General features: G+C 42.3%; 1 long non-coding RNA gene across 1 annotated transcript; it reads left to right on the forward strand.

The window, feature by feature from the left end:
* The first annotated feature begins 237 nt into the window (after positions 1-237).
* LOC121002051 lies at positions 238-11770 on the forward strand. The gene is made up of 3 exons (XR_005779203.1): positions 238-247; positions 9945-9947; positions 11502-11770. It is a non-coding gene; the product is annotated as an uncharacterized LOC121002051 (long non-coding RNA).
* The last annotated feature ends 721 nt before the right edge of the window (positions 11771-12491 follow it).

Genomic DNA, 12491 nt, shown 5'->3' on the forward strand with positions numbered 1-12491 from the left:
GGAGGAGAGAGGAGAAGGAGAAGAGGCAGGACGGTGAGCGCCGGGAGTGTGGCTTTGTGGGTTCTGACGGTGTTGCTCCTACTGGGCTCGGTGATTGGAGGCCAGGTGCCTTCTTAAGGCGGTCGTCCCTAGGTGAGTGTTGGGATTACCGCGATTTATGCGTTGACAGCACAGGCTGCAGATGGCAACACTATTGTCAGCAGCGGACACATAAAAAAAAAACCACACTGCGGAGCCATGTGCCGTGGTCCTGGGAGCACTAGATGTGACCGTGCATGGTGGATGTTTCGTTCCAGATACATTAGCAGTCTGTTTTTTGCCTCCTGTGCACTGTAAGTTCTGCCTGCTTCTCCTCCCTATCTTCTGCTCCGTCTCTCCCTCTGAACTCCCCTCCTCTTCCTCTTTTGTGGGCACGCACGTGATGTCCATCGACATGTCATCATCGGATTCATCACCTTCACCACCACTGTCATTAGAGATCTCGGAGTAGGCAGCAAACAGCGGGGACCACCCTCTTTGTGCTGATCTGGGTACTGTCGTCAGACTGCTGGGTGGCGACCGTTGATACCTTCTCTTCCTGATCCGATGCCAATAATGGCTGCGCATTGGTAAGGTCTTGGAATGTATGGGAAAATAATTCCTCTGACTCGAGCGGAGGGGATATGGTGGTGGTGGTGGTGTCTTTGGGGGTGGACACAACAGAGAGTGAAGAGGGTGCAGATAGAGAGGATGAGGAGGGTGCAGAAGCGGAAGGCTGAGTGAGCCACTCAACCAAGTCTGGTGCCTCCTTTGACGTAATCACACGCACCTTCTGCAACTTCCCACTTAGGCTCCGGCCTGGTGAAACTGCCTGACCCCTACCACCCCTGCGGAATGGCCTGTTTCTTCCTCTGCCTGTCATTTTCAAAATTACCCTGTGACAAAAGTCTCTATAGAAGCAGTATTTGTGGAAGAAGGTATATCACACCCCTGCTTCAGTCAGTTTTTTGGGGAGGCAACTGGTAAATCACACCAGTAGAAATTTCTTCTTCAAATAGTGTTTTTTACTCTGTGTAAATGCGGTGACGCAGCAAAACCGCAGACAAATGCTGCACTACCTAAATGCACTATATAGAACGTATATTATTGGTATATAAAATCCTTGCTTCAATCATTTTTTTTTTTTTTTGGGTGGGGGGGCAACTGGTAAATCACACCAGTAGAAATTATTTCTTCAAATAGTGTTTGTCACTCTGTGTAGATGCGGTGATGCAGCAAAACCGCAGACAAATGCTGCACTACCTAAATGCACTATATAGAAAGTATATTATTGGTATATAAAATCCCTGCTTCAATCAGTTTTTTTTGGGGGGCAACTGTTAAATCACACCAGTAGAAATTATTTCTTCAAATAGTGTTTGTCACTCTGTGTAGATGCGGTGATGCAGCAAAACGGCACACAACTGCTGCACAATACAATTGCAATATAATATACTTTCTATGTTAGAAAGTATATTATAAGTATATTACACCCCTCATTATGTCACACCTATCGATAGCACACCTATACTAGTCCTTAATTTTGTGGCCCTATTAGCTAGCGATTTGTGTCCCTAACAGTTTGTCCCTGCTCAGCAACCTCTCCCTACACTGGCAAAAGACTGAATGTAAAATGGCGCTCAGATCAGGTTTATTTATAAGGCAGGGGGTATGTCCATGTGCTGAAACTTTTCAATTGGCTGTCCTGTACCACCTGATGGATGTGTCATGGGTCGAAGATCTTCACAATATAAAAGAATATGGCGGGAGTGAATATTGCCATATGTTCGCATGTTAGCTGCGAACTGACCGCTGGGCGAACCGCAAGGCCATCACTAAATATACTTACTGTACAGTATATCCTTAAAAAAACTATGACGCAAACACTTCTTGCTCTATTATTGCACAATGACTTTTGACTAGAGATAAACAGATTTCTTGAAATTCTATTTTGGTCAAAATAGATTCTACCCAAATAAACTATGCTCCAATTGCCCTGAAAATTGGTATATGACCGTCCTAAGAGTGATATTTTTATGAAAAGATTCTGAGAAAAAAGCCCTCAAAAACACGAGAAAAATCAAGATGTGAAATACATATGTACATATGTATTTCAGATTTCTTTCCAGAAACATTAAGAGCTAAATGTTTCAAATTTGCAGACATAGCATATATCCAGACATTACTCACCCTTTTAAACAGGCTTGCTATTGCTAGTACAGCTAGAATAACTATTAAGCAATCCTTACGAGTAGCTGATTCAAGACAAAGCCCTTTATCAAAGCAAATCAGACAAAATTACCTTTTCTAGCTGAGAGCCCTTGGGGCACCCTCTGCGTGGGTACTATTTCTATTATAGAGACCAGTTAATATATCTGATGAGTAATGTAGGCTAGGCAACAATCCTCTTGGTTTCTGGGGAAAATATATGCAAATTTGCATCAGCTGGATCAGAATGAATTACCCTTCCTATTTTTTATTATGAAAGCTAAGTTGAATATCTTTCCCAAAAAATCCAAAGATGAGTTCATTAATTTTTTTGTAAGAAATTTAGGTCAAATTCAGAATTGATTCACTCATCTCTATTTTGTATCCTTCTCTCTTTCATCTTGGGTCAGAGTATGAATAAGTTTGAGTAGCTATTGAGATATCTCATTTATTTCCCTCTTCCATTTCCATTCTTTGTGGCTACCTCTATTAGTTTGTACAATTAATTCAATGCAGTGCTTTTTTTTTTTTACACAAAAATTGCTTGTGATTTAGTATGATATCATATAGGACATCTCTATATGCAATTTTACAGCAGGTGCTATACAATGGATCTGTTTTTTCTTATCCATACTATAAAAAACGAATTGTTCAATATGTCAGTGTATGCTATCTTTCTATACTCTCTCATGTGTGATTTGTTAGAAACGATTTACAAAAACTTGGGTTTGTTAAAAACCAAATTTTGGGGGAAATTCAAGATGAATTCTGAATAGGTTCACTCATATCTATTTTGGACCCTTCTTTCTTTTTCACCTTGGGTCAGAATGTAACTACGTTTCAGCAGCCATTAATTTAACATCTCCCTTTATTTCCCTCTCCAATCTTTTTGACTACTTCTATTAATCTTAACAATGAATTCAATGCAGTGTCTGATCTATGGCACTATGTGACTGAAAAGCTAGCAAATCTAGCAAGAAATTTTTTATACAAATTATGTACTAATTATTATACTAATTTATCACTCTTTGGAGGGGGAGTGGCCAGCTGCTGAGCAGATGTGCTTAGCGGAGCTCCAGTACACAGACCCTAACTTCTCAAATATCCTGATCATTATCAGCCGCAAATATTCCCTCCTCGGCAGGGAGAAGGTCGGGCAGACCCCAAGGCTCAAGAATGTCACGTAAGAAGCCTCTGGCCGCAACTGGAAGTCTCCGAGAGTTTGAACAACAAAATGGTGCCAGAGCTAAGTTGGAGCCTCCTCTGATGGCTGCTCCTGACTCTCCCTCCCCCACTGCAGAGGAACCTGATCAAGAGCCCAAACCTACCCTGAAACAAGTCACCGAGGCACTGCTCTATGCCATCTCTGCTTGCCGCTCTTCTTTAACTGGTAAGATGGAGGATGTGAAGGTGGATCTTGGCCTTCTGAGGCACGACATGCAGAATCTTTGGGACTGCATTAAGGAGGCAGAAGATCGCATGTCCCTCCTGGAGGATCGTACTTCTCCCATCCTGGCGCAGCTCAATGCACTGGAAAATAAAGTGGACTTTGGCAACAGAAATGTGACAACTATGAAAATCGGCTACGTCGCAATAATCTGCGCATCATTGGGCTACAGAGAGGGCTAAGAGAAACAACAAATATGAATTTGTGGCCACATGGCTGAGATCTACCTTCCCAGACACCATTTTCTCCTCTGCATTTGCAATTGAGCGAGCTAATCAAGTGTCTGCAAAGCCGCAACTGCCGGGAGCTCCACCTCAGCCTATGCTAGCACGCCTTCTTAACTCCACCGACAAGATCATATCCTGAAGTTAACTCACCCAAACAAGAGCTACGCTTAGAAAACGCCACCATTATGCTATTTCCTGACTTCTCAGCGGAGCTTCAGAAACACGGAGCAACATTTACTGTTGTGACTTAAATCTTCCCTATTCTATGACATACCCTGCCAGGCTACAGGTGGTTGATGGTAAAACATTTAAATTATTCTCTACACCGTCAGAGGCCAACACATAGCTTGAAAGCAGAGTGTGACCTGCTAGAGCTCCAATATGAGCGCCTTTTTGTGTCTTCAGTACCCTTTGGATGAGAGTGCTATTTTTTCCAGGTTTTTCGGTTGTGCATTTTCTCTCCTATGGCTTTGCATTTTTCTATAGCAAGCTGATATGGTCTACTGACTTTCTTATTTGCTCAGAACACCTTGGGAGTCATAGTTTTACCACAGCTTAAGTGCCGGAGGTTAGCCAGCGCAGGACTATACCTTTTGTGCTGCTGAATAGTCTGTCTTGTGCGAGTGGCAATTTTTGCCATTAGCACTTCACGTGAGTTAATTGCCATGGATCTATCATCAGTCTGCATATCTGATTGCTAGTATGCTCAGAACTGGTTTTTCTATGAGTTTCATATACCTTTTGAATTTTATAATGTTTTTATTTATTTTTCATGTTTTCTGTGGTATACACTGCTCCCCCACACTCAGTCTGGATCAGTTCTGGTTTGTACAGCTATTCAGTCTGCTATTGGCTACACAGGGCCTTCTGTGAATTACACTCCTATTTACCTAATAATTAAATAAATGGCAGATATACGTATAATGTCATGGAATACTAGGGGGCTGGAGAGTGCTAGAAAGCGCACTATGGTATTCTCGGCTGTTAGACTGTTTAACCCTCATATCTTGTGCATGCAAGAGACACACTTGGTACTAGGAGTACCACTAGGAGAATTCAAAAACCATGGGTCCAAAGGGCACAGCATTCCTTGCCACACTACTCTCTCCAGAGGAGTATCGTTGTTGGTGCATAAATCCCTACACTGAGAGGTTGATAGACAGCTAGTTGACCTGAGGGATGGTATTTTTTATTTTTTTGTAGCACTTTATATCAACTGTACCCTCTATGTGATAATGGGCATTTATATACCTCCTCTCCCTCTTCCCTACATGTCTTGCATCAAGCTATGGTGTTTGTGGCAGCTTATCCATCTGCCAAAATGCCTCGTATGGGGGATTGCAATATGACTTTGAACTCCACCCTAGACAGATTTTGTCCTGATGGTGTGACTGGTGGTGCTGGTGTACCACCCTTGTCATTTGCCAGACTTTTAGAGGAGGTAGGATGAATGGATATGTGGCACCTTAAACATCCCACTACCACTGTCTAATCTTGCCACTCTCCTGCATAGATTACACCCTGGGCAGCCCTGCTCTGTGCTCTCTTAGTTACAATATAGACTATGGCACACGTGGAGTTTCTGATCACTCTCCTATACATCTTACTATTATAGCCAATACTAGACAAGTGGGACACTCTATGAGAAAATACCCCTTCCAGTTCTCCGTCCTATTGCCTAATGACTGTATTCCTGATCAGCTATCTTTTTTTTTTGTTTGGTCACAAATCTCACAATGATGCATCATTGGTCTGGGAAACTCTGAAGGCATATCTGAGGGGTTGCTTGAAGTCGTCCAATTATTTTATTAAACGTGCCACTGCTAGGCAGGAGGTGGAATTGGCGAGTGAATGTACTAGATTGGAGGCTAAATTGTATGTGGCAGGTCCTACAGACCTGAACAGGGAGGCATGGCTCTTTAAGAGGTGCCAGTATCTTACCTTTTTGAAGGAGTAGGACCAACACAGGCACTTCTTTGTTAAACACTACCAGTTTGAACTAGGGAATCAGTCTAGCAAGCTTTTAGCACATATAGTGCACCAGAATCAGGCCTTACCTGTGGTGCTACAAATTCAAACTGGGTATGGTAGTTTGTTACTAGAATCTAGAAACATAGCACTGCCACTATCATTATAATCCTCAAGCCAGGTAAAGACCTGGCTGAATGTGGATCATAATCGTCCAATATAGCTATTAAATCTAGATTACAAAATACTGGCCAAGATACTGGCGGTATGGCTGGCCAGATGCATTCTTACCATTATTCACCGAGACCAATCTGGATTCATGCCTGGGAAATCCAGCACTGATAACATCAGAAGGGTGCAGGTAGTAGCTCAGATTGGTCTCCGACAGCAGCAGCAATTGGCCTTGGTGTTGTTCTGGTTCTGGCGAAGCTGCCAGTTCGGTTGATGTACTGCTCCAAATTAATTAATGTTAAAGTATACGTATACTGAGAGATCAATACTGAGACAACACACAGCTGGGTTATAACAGGATCTCTGGTTTATTGCGGAACAGTAGACAGTATATAGGACGGAAAGGAGTGGGGGGTGTAAGGTGGCGTGTATCTTTTCTATTGGCTATAAACTCTGTATTTTCTGTCACATCGATGACAAGAGGAAGTCCCCCCCCTCCCCCCTTGCTGGTGGGTGAAGCCGTTACTTCTTCTTTCTTTGAAGCTGCTTGCTTGAGCTGAATAGAAACCGTCTTGTGACACATGATAAAGCAAAGAGCAAGATTCTTGTTATAGGCATTGGCTGGGTACCTGGCCGCCATTTTAACTACAGTATAGTTCTCAACAAGCAAGTGTCCATTTCACCCACAGTGGCAACAACCTATCCCTAATGGATAAGTTCACGGTAAATCGGACTTGTGGTAATACCTTGGGATTCATCTCACTCTATCTCAGACAGGCAGGAGGGGGAGCTGTGTTGAGCGATGTTTCCTTCTGTTCTTCCTCATCGTAGAGAAGCATGATAGGGTGTTCATCAGTTTTGTTCATTCTTTTTAAAAGGCGGGTCACACAAGTAAGAGCAAGCTTAATTTCTATATATATCACCAATAGTATTAGGCTTACCTGTAATATTCCTTGGACAATTCCCATGGGTTGAGGAAAGAGAAGGTATCAGACCACCATGTATCTTTATCAGCTTTATGTGAGTTCAGCCATTTGTCCCTTAGATCCGCCATTTTCTCTATACCCACCTTAACTTGCAAATTACCCTGCAGGTCTATGTAATGGCAACAAGCGGGTCCCACAACCTGGCACATACCTCCATCTTTAGCTGTAACATAGTCTAGAACTAATGTGTGTTGGTTGATGGCAATGATTAACTGGTTTTGCACAATGTTTGAGGTATTCATAAGTCTCATCACTTCCCATATTTAATCATCTAGGTAATCTGTTGCCACCACCAGATGATCCCACATCTGCACTATCATGGGATATATGAAAAGGATACTAAGAATTTTATTGGGAATGCTCATTTCTACAACATGTGGCTTACTGTTTGGTCTGGGTGTGTTATCTTTGGCCCTGCGTACAAGGTGTGTTTAGGAATAGCATTTATGTCAATTTCAGAGTGTGGTACTATAAAGCTGGCAGGAGTAAGCCTGGCGATGGTGCACAGTCCTGTGACATTCTCAGATAGCCATTTGTACACTTTGTGTCCACAAACTAAGTTTATGTCTTCTGAAACTGCCACTGCTGTGCTATTGAATAATTGGGTAATTAATTTGGCTAATTGTATCCCTTTCGCCAGCTCATATCCTTTTAACTGACCTTCGGTGTTTTTTTCGCGAATATCGGCACTTCGCTAATTCGCGAATATTTCAAATATAGTGATATAAATTCGATATTTCGAATATTATTATTATTTTTTTTTTTATTGTTATATTTTTTTCTTTCCCACTTCCCTAAAGTTGTTCTTACCTGTCCTTTGGATTCCTGGCTTCCTAGCTGCTCCTGCCGACTTCCGTGCTCATGGAGCGTCCCCATCACCATGGGAACGTCTCCATATACTAGAATGTACTGTCGGATTTGAGAATTACGTGAAAAATCGCAATTCGATTATTTCAAGTTATAATAATCGAATTTCAATTTTAACTTAGCACTGCTATATTTAATTCTAGCCTAATATGGAATATAGCAGTGCTAAGTTAAAATCGAAATTCGATTATTAGAACTTGAATTAATCGAATTGCGATTTCAACTTGGACCTGGTTTACTATGGTTGGCTTGGTAAAATTAGCGAATATGACGAATGTATTCGTCATATTCCACAAAACGAATATAACGAATGTATTCGTCATATTCAACAAAACGAAGATAACCAAGTATTCTGCATCTTCGTTTTAGCTACCTATTCATCAACTTCGCTAATTCTAGCAATCATATAGGAAAGTTTACTATAGAGACAGCTAAGTTTAATTCGCTATGCGATTATATTACTTTGCTTTTTTTTTATAAATAGAATAATTATAATAATTATCAGGTATTATAATTATTCTATATTTTTTTTCATATAATCGCATAGCGAATTACACTTAGCTGTCTCTATAGTAAACTTTCCTATATGATTGCTAGAATTAGCGAAGTTGACGAATAGGTAACTAAAACGAAGATGCAAAATACTTCATTATCTTCGTTTTGTGGAATATGACGAATACATTAGTTATATTCGTTTTGTGGAATATGACGAATACATTCGTCATATTCGCTAATTCTACCAAGCCAACCATAGTAAACCAGGTCCAAGTTGAAATCGCAATTCGATTAATTCAAGTTATAATAATCTAATTTCGATTTTAACTTAGCACTGCTATATTCCATATTAGGCTAGAATTAAATATAGCAGTGCTAAGTTAAAATCGAAATTCAATTATTATAACTTGAAATAATGGAATTGCGATTTTTCACGTAATTCTCAAATCCGACAGTACATTCTAGTATATGGAGACGTTCCCATGGTGATGGGGACGCTCCATGAGCACGGAAGTCGGCAGAAGCGGCAACGGGCACTGACTGGAGCAGCCAGGAAGCCAGGAATCCAAAGGACAGGTAAGAACAACTTTAGGGAAGTGGGAAAGAAAAAAATATAACAATAAAATTTTTTTAAAAATTCAAGTTATAATAATAGAATTTTGATTTTAACTTAGCACTGCTATATTCCATATTAAGCTAGAATTAACGAATAAGGAATATAGCAGTGCTAAGTTAAAATTGAAATTCGATTATTATAACTTGAATTAATCGCATTGCTATTTCAATAGGAGAGTAGCCTTTAAGTTAAAATCGCAATACACGATTATTTAAATCGCATATTAATCGCGATAACAAGAATAATGACGAATATTCGATTTCGACGAATATAAAACGAATATTCTATCGAATATTCGCGAATTTCATCGAAATCGAATATGGCACCTGCCGCTCATCACTAGTTGTTAGCTAATATACCTGTGATAAGGTCCTGTACAGTATGGTTGTTACAGGGTAGGTCTTTTCCGTTCACGGCATCTACACCAATACACTGCACGTGGCTGTCTGTTTTTGAGTCATTGCAACCTGAGTGTATGTGCGGACTAAATGTCATACCTTTGGTTTGTACTTGGAGACAATAACAGTGTGTCCAGCTAGGAAAACATTTGACATTAGCCCAGTGTCCCTCTTGCCAGGGGGTAGAGCTTTAATCTATCGAGGGTCCTGATCTATTTATCATGAGCCATGGGGCATCTGCCCACCTTGCGACAGGTAAGGACACTTCCCTGTCCTTATCTTTTCTGGATTTAACTCAGTATATGCTAGTGAGAAACATAGTAGAGTTAGACAGGTCAATCAGTTCAGAAAGTTCCAGGGGTATTGCAACATAAGACATACTGGCTGAGCTCACGGGACTGTGGTGTACAGATCCAACAATCTCTGAGTTTCAGTCTCATTCAACCCCTGGACTAGAATTTTATGGTGCCGTATCAGTGAATTGTCCCATTCATCACCCAGTGGCGTGAACACTGCTGACATGCCTACAGTCAAAGTTATAAGTAGGTGGACCCTCATGGCTTATTGTTCCAGGGTCGTCGGGACAGCCTTTACTCTTTTACAATGTGAGGCGTGGATCCAGGTAAGCCTTCGAGTTTCACAGAGGTCGGGATAGTCAGCAACATCTGGTAAGGCCCCTTGTATCGTGGTTTGAGGGTGTTTCTGATGTGTTTCTTGACCACCACCCACTCTCCAGGTTTGAGAGTGTGGATTCCCTCTAGGGAGTCAGGATCTGGAATGGAAGAGAAAACTTGTGCACGTATGTTAGACAATAGTTTACTCAGGGCAATCACATATTTTGCCACAGATTCATAATGCATTTGCAATTGCTGTGGGAAGTACTGCCCCATCCTAGGCCCTGTCCCAAAACAAAATTTTCATATGGAGTCAGTTTGTGTGGAGGCCTAGGGGTGTGTCTAACTGAAAATAGTGCTATTGGCAGGCATTGTACCCAACTGAGCCCTGTCTCCCTAGTCATTTTCAGCATCTTGGACTTCAGTACCCCGTTCAGTCGTTTGACTTTGTCGCTGCTTTGGGCTCTGTAGGGTGTGTGATAGGCTAAGTGTGACCCTACCATCTTCCAGACTTCTTGGGTTAATCTAGCAGTGAATGCTGGGCCCTGATCACTTTCAATGACCTCAGGTACTCCGAACCTACAAACAGTTTCCTGCATTAAATTCTTAGCAGTTGTTGTGGCTGTCTGATTTCGGACAGGGTAGGCTTCTGGCCACCCAGAGAACAAGTCTACCACTACTAGCACATATTGAAACCCTTGGCACATTGGCATCTGGATGTGGTCAATTTGACGGTTGTAACGGGTACTGGGCTTTGGGGAGACATTTGGTTGGTGTAGGCTCAGTTCTTCCCGGGTTGCACTGCGCACAGATGAGGCAAGACTGAGTATGCCTCACCAGGACAGGGGTTATCCCTGGGGCCACCCATATTTTGTCTATTAGTTCTTTCATGATGGTTTTAGATTGGTGCGTGGGCCCATGAGCTATTGAAGCTATCAGAGGATAGAGAGCTTTGGGCAGAGATGCTCTCTTTCCTTGGGTCCACAGTCTAGATTCTTTCTCTTCTTGGGCTGACTCTTTTAGCCAATCCAATTTTTCTTGTAGCGTGGCCTGCTTCTGTAACTGGACTAGCAGGTCCCAGGAGACCTCTTTTGATTTCTGTGTTAGGTCTGTTGTGGACTCTGTTGCCATCATGACTTGTGAGAGCTGTTCTTCTTCCTCTTTCACTGCTACTTGCTTTGCTGCTTGATCAGCTAGGGCCTTTCCTCTGGCTTCAGAGGTGTCAGCTCGAGTGTGCCTGTAGATCAATAAAATCTTCAGATTCTCCAGTATACTCCCCCCTTGGAAGAGGGAGAAGAGCAGCAGGATTGAGGATGTGACATCTTTGAATAGTGACATTATCAGGTAGGAGCAGGCTACCTTGCAACCATAGGTGACGTTGATTAGTCAGATGCCTAGGTTGTGTTTGTTGGAGAATGGCAGAAATGTCATGTGGTGCTAGGATAGTGAGGGGGTGGCCTAGTACCATATCAGAAGTGGTGGCCAGCAGGGCACTGGCTGCATGTACAGCTCTGACACAGGAAGGGGCAGCCCTGGCTACTGGGTCCAGTCTCTTTGTATGGTAGGACTTTGGGGTCCTTCAGGGTCACAGTGACTGGTGGGACATTGAGGCATCCGATATCCTGGGGTCCTCTGGCCCAGAGAGTATCGGTGATGAGGTGCAAAATGGTTTGCAGCGAATCCCCTTGCTCATATGAATCAGTGCAGAATTTTATTGTCAGACATCCGGCAGCTGTGGGTGTCACATAATTTGAGCGAAAACCACAAAGACCAAGAAGCAAGACAGTTTCTTATCAGAAAGAGGATCTTAAACTAACACAGCAGAAACTAACATTTCTGTGAAAAGAAAAAAGGTGGGGGTCAACTGATCCCCCGTAGCTGTCCTGCAATGTGGTGGAATGATCTGCTAATTTTGCTTTTGTCCATTTGTCTGAAAAGCGCTGCGAAATATAGTAGCGCTATATAAGTGCATAAAATAAAAAAATTATCAGTGAGCAGTATTCACCGGTCTTATTCTCCACTATACTTTGCAAATCAGACCATGTACATCCATAGGTTTGGTGCACTTGAGACAATTTCCTATAAATTGGCACTGGGTGGGTCTCAGGGTCAGGCAGTAAATTCACTATGGTGAATAACTGTTGTGGAGTAAAAGACACATATTTGGGCAGGCCCTGGGGACGTGTTAGTGCCAGGGCTTCCCTAAGGGTTTTGTAATTGCCCCTCTCTAGATCTTGCATGTTTCTTTGCAATGCAGTAATCTGAGACTGGCGGTGTTTGGATTCTGTGCATCAGTGCAACTACTCCCGTTCCATGGTGCCAATTGGGGAAAGTTGGGAGTCCTTGTGCCCGACACAGATTCTACTGCCTCGTCAGACTGCATTTGATCTGGCTTTTCTGTTTGACCTCCCACCATTATGGGTGTGGGGGTCATAATCTAATGGGGAGTCATAAAAGTGCCATCCGGGTTTATCAT

This window comes from Bufo bufo, chromosome 5 (genome assembly GCF_905171765.1).
Source record: "Bufo bufo chromosome 5, aBufBuf1.1, whole genome shotgun sequence".
Lineage (NCBI taxonomy): Eukaryota > Metazoa > Chordata > Amphibia > Anura > Bufonidae > Bufo > Bufo bufo.